General features: G+C 54.4%; 1 long non-coding RNA gene across 1 annotated transcript; it reads left to right on the top strand.

Annotated features, from left to right (window-relative positions):
• Nucleotides 1-234: 234 nt before the first annotated feature.
• Nucleotides 235-1,877, top strand: LOC124028485. The gene is made up of 3 exons (XR_006837598.1): nt 235-306; nt 571-660; nt 1,755-1,877. It is a non-coding gene; the product is annotated as an uncharacterized LOC124028485 (long non-coding RNA).
• Nucleotides 1,878-4,980: the final 3,103 nt, after the last annotated feature.

Raw genomic sequence — 4,980 nt, forward strand, 5'->3', positions numbered from 1 at the left:
GGCCTGGTCTCTGTAACGTGACATGCTATGGAGTTGGATAGACATGTTTCTGATGTCTAGGCCTGGTCTCTGTAACGTGACATGCTATGGAGTTGGATAGGCATGTTTCTGATGTCTAGGCCTGGTCTCTGTAACGTGACATGCTATGGAGCAGGTTTGGAGTTGAGTAAGGATGTTTCTGAAGCTCAGGCCTGGTCTCTGTAACGTGGTGGTGTCTTGTTTCAGGAATGTGAGCTGAGCAAGAAGAAAGAATGTGAAGACTTGGAACATGAAGTTAGGAAGAGACAGAAGGGATGTCTGGATTTGGTAGGGTCCCTCGTCCCATCAGCTGCCTGTTAACTACTGTACTCAAGGTGCTCCTCTCAGTGGGCCAGGTGCTGGGAGAAATTCCTCTGCGATTGAATGAATGACACGGTATCAGCCAGATGAAGGTTCCATTCATTCTATTCCAGGCGTTACACTGAGCCCGGCCTCAGATTTATTAAAGTGGCACCCCAGCCTCCACTGATTGCAGCAGTATAGTTATCGCTGTACTACGGTGTAGTTACTAAACGCTTCTTCCTCTGACAGGAGAGCCAGCTTGAGGATGAGCGAGGCAAAAATGGGCATCTAGAGGAGGAGGCAGATCTCCTCAGGAGGAAGGCACAGCTGCTCGACCAGGTCAGTCTCTATTCAAATATTTTATATTCTGTGCATTTCTATTCCATTTCGTTCTATTCTTTGAGGCCCTCGTAGGCTTAGTCTAGTTTTTATGACAGAATGAATGTACATTATGGTTCAACTGGAACCCTCAACTGTCTTCTCTGTCATGACCCTTCAGTAGACTGGAAGGGCTTCTGTTTTATGGGTCTGTCCCTCTCCTCCTGGTCTTGAGGACTGACAGTACTCATGTCCAGTGTCTCTCCCCACCCTCTCTCTCTCCCCCTCCCCCACCCCATCCTTCTCTCTCTTCTCTCACTCGCTCTCCCCCAACCCATCCCTCTCTTCTCCCCGCCCCCCATCCCATCCATCCTCTCCCTCTCTCTCTCTCTCTCTCTCTCTCTCTCTCTCTCTCTCTCTCTCTCTCTCTCTCTCTCTCTTCTCTCTCTCTCTCTCTCTCTCTCTCTCTCCCCCCAACCCATCCCTCTCTCTCCCCCCCGCCCCCATCCCATCCCTCTCTCTCTCCCCCCCCCCCACCCCATCCCCTCTCTTCTCTCACTCGCTCTCCCCCCGCCCCCACCCCCATCCCTCTCTCTCTCTCACTCGCTCTCCCCGCCCCCCACCCCATCCCTCTCTCTCTCCCCCTGCCCCCCACCCTATCCCCCTCTCTCCCCCGCCCTCCACCCCATCCCTCTCTCTCTCCCCACCCTTCTCTCTCTCCCCCACCCTTCTCTCTCTCCCCCCCCCCCCACCCCATCCCTCTCTCTCCCCACCCTTCTCTCTCTCCCCCGCTCCCCACCCCACCCTCTCTCTCTTTCCCCACCCTTCTCTCTCTCCCCCCCCCCCCACCCCATCCCTCTCTCTCTCCCCGCCCACCACCCCATCCCTCTCTCTCTCCCTTCTGCCCCCACCCTATCCCCCCTCTCTCCCACCCTTCTCTCTCTCCCCCGCCCACCACCCCATCCCTCTCTCTCTCCCTTCCCCCCCCACCTATCCCCCTCTCTCCCCACCCTTCTCTCTCTCCCCCGCCCCCACCCCATCCCTCTCTCTCTCCCCCACCCCATCCCATCCTTCTCTCTCTCTCCCCACCACCCACCCCATCCCCTCTCTCTCAGACCTGGGTTGAGAATGAGGAGCTGAGAGAACACCTCTCTGAAGTGACCGCTCAACGTGATTCAGGTCTCAAGGAGAACCAGAGACTCCGTGTCAAACTGGATAACCTGGAGCAGGTCCTAAAGGTACAGGCTGATCTCTAGTGTAGAGCAGGTCCTAAAGGTACAGGCTGATCTCTGGTGTAGAGCAGGTCCTAAAGGTACAGGCTGATCTCTGGTGTAGAGCAGGTCCTAAAGGTACAGGCTGATCTCTAGTGTAGAGCAGGTCCTAAAGGTACAGGCTGATCTCTAGTATAGATCAGGTCCTAGGTACAGGCTGATCTCTAGTGTAGAGCAGGTCCTAAAGGTACAGGCTGATCTCTAGTGTAGAGCAGGTCCTAAAGGTACAGGTTGATCTCTGGTGTAGAGCAGGTCCTAAAGGTACAGGCTGATCTCTAGTGTAGAGCAGGTCCTAAAGGTACAGGCTGATCTCTAGTGTAGAGCAGGTCCTAAAGGTACAGGCTGATCTCTAGTGTAGAGCAGGTCCTAAAGGTACAGGCTGATCTCTATAGAGCAGGTCCTACAGGCTGATCTCTAGTGTAGAGCAGGTCCTAAAGGTACAGGCTGATCTCTAGTGTAGAGCAGGTCCTAAAGGTACAGGCTGATCTCTAGTGTAGAGCAGGTCCTAAAGGTACAGGCTGATCTCTAGTGTAGAGCAGGTCCTAAAGGTACAGGCTGATCTCTAGTGTAGAGCAGGTCCTAAAGGTACAGGCTGATCTCTGGTGTAGAGCAGGTCCTAAAGGTACAGGCTGATCTCTAGTGTAGAGCAGGTCCTAAAGGTACAGGCTGATCTCTAGTGTAGAGCAGGTCCTAAAGGTACAGGCTGATCTCTAGTGTAGAGCAGGTCCTAAAGGTACAGGCTGATCTCTAGTGTAGAGCAGGTCCTAAAGGTACAGGCTGATCTCTAGTATTTTGTTGCCACACTTCGAAGTTGTGTTGACTCCCCAGGACCAGGTTCACTTTGACTACAAATATAGTAGTGTTGCTAGGCTGTGGCGGTCATGACATTTAGTCAGATGGTAACTATCATGCAAATGACCGCCTGTCTCACAGTATTTTGTCCCCAATTCCGTCATATCTAATTGGTAGTTACAGTCTTGTCCCATCGCTGCAACTCCTGTACGAACTCGGGAGAAGCGCAGGTCGAGAGGCATGCGTCCTCCAAAACACAATCCTGCCAAGCCACTCTTCTTCTTGACACACTGCTCGCTTAACCCGGAAGCCAGCCGCACCAATGTGTCAGAGGAAACACCGTACAACTGATGACCGCGGCACCACTGGGGAGGCCTCACTTTTTAATTGAATTTATATCATATTTTTCTCTAACGATTGCCAAGTGAGTGCGCACATGGAGCGGCTATTCTGTGTTGAGTGTAAATGTGTCCGTGACCGAGTGTGTATAACTATAGAGTAATTATGTAAGCGATCGTTTGTTACATTAAATTGATTTCTCCTTTGATGCTTGCAGCATATGCGAGAGGTGACGGCGCAGGCAGCAGCTGGAACTGGAACATGAGCAGGCACTGGCTATCCTCAAGTTCAAACAGAATGAGATCAAACGACTACAGCGGGTGAGACGGCAACACATTGCCTCTGGTCCTCTGGAGCTCAGTTGGTAGAGTGTCTACTAAATGGCATACATTACTGTCCTCTATCTCCCCTGCCTCCGGCACAAAACCCACTGCCCAGCCAAATCCTGTCCTCTCTCTCCCCTGCCTCCGACACAAGAACCACTGCCCAGCCAAATCCTGTCCTCTCTCTCCCCTGCCTCCGGCACAAGAACCACTGCCCAGCCAAATCCTGTCCTCTCTCTCCCCTGCCTCCGGCACAAGAACCACTGCCCAGCCAAATCCTGTCCTCTCTCTCCCTGCCTCCGGCACAAGAACCACTGCCCAGCCAAATCCTGTCCTCTCTCTCCCCTGCCTCCGGCACAAGAACCACTGCCCAGCCAAATCCTGTCCTCTCTCTCCCCTGCCTCCGACACTAGAACCACTGCCCAGCCAAATCCTGTCCTCTCTCTCCCCTGCCTCCGACACAAGAACCACTGCCCAGCCAAATCCTGTCCTCTCTCTCCCCTGCCTCCGACACAAGAACCACTGCCCAGCCAAATCCTGTCCTCTCTCTCCCCTGCCTCCGACACAAGAACCACTGCCCAGCCAAATCCTGTCCTCTCTCTCCCCTGCCTCCGACACAAGAACCACTGCCCAGCCAAATCCTGTCCTCTCTCCCCTGCCTCCGACACAAGAACCACTGCCCAGCCAAATCCTGTCCTCTCTCTCTCCCCTGCCTCCGACACAAGAACCACTGCCCAGCCAAAGCCTGTCCTCTCTCCCCTGCCACCTACACGAGACCACTGCCCAGCCAAATCCTGTCCTCTCTCCCCTGCCACCTACACAAGACCCACTGCCCAGCCAAATCCTGTCCTCTCTCTCCCCTGCCACCTACACAAGACCCACTGCCCAGCCAAATCCTGTCCTCTCTCCCTGCCACCTACACAAGACCCACTGCCCAGCCAAATCCTGTCCTCTCTCTCCCCTGCCTCCTAAACAAGACCCACTGCCCAGCCAAATCCTGTCATCTCTCTCTCCCCTGCCTCCTAAACAAGACCCACTGCCCAGTCAAATCCTGTTCTCTCTCTCCCCTGCCTCCGACACAAGACCCACTGCCCAGCCAAATCCCTGTCCTCTCTCTCCCCTGCCACCTACACAAGACCCACTGCCCAGCCAAATCCTGTCCTCTCTCTCCCCTGCCACCTACACAAGACCCACTGCCCAGCCAAATCCTGTCCTCTCTCCCCTGCCACCTACACAAGACCCACTGCCCAGCCAAATCCTGTCCTCTCTCTCCCCTGCCTCCTAAACAAGACCCACTGCCCAGCCAAATCCTGTCATCTCTCTCCCTGCCTCCTAAACAAGACCCACTGCCCAGTCAAATCCTGTCCTCTCTCTCCCTGCCTCCCGACACAAGACCCACTGCCCAGCCAAATCCTGTCCCTCTCTCTCTCCCCTGCCTCCGACACAAGACCCACTGCCCAGCCAAATCCTGTCCTCTCTCTCTCCCCTGCCTCCTAAACAATAACCACTGCCCAGTCAAATCCTGTCCTCTCTCTCCCCTGCCTCCGACAAGACCCACTGCCCAGCCAACAAAGCCTTTCTTAAATATAAGGCTATGCGCTATACAACCAGAACAT

The sequence above is a fragment of the Oncorhynchus gorbuscha genome, unplaced genomic scaffold (genome assembly GCF_021184085.1).
Source record: "Oncorhynchus gorbuscha isolate QuinsamMale2020 ecotype Even-year unplaced genomic scaffold, OgorEven_v1.0 Un_scaffold_4269, whole genome shotgun sequence".
Taxonomy (NCBI): Eukaryota; Metazoa; Chordata; class Actinopteri; order Salmoniformes; family Salmonidae; genus Oncorhynchus; species Oncorhynchus gorbuscha.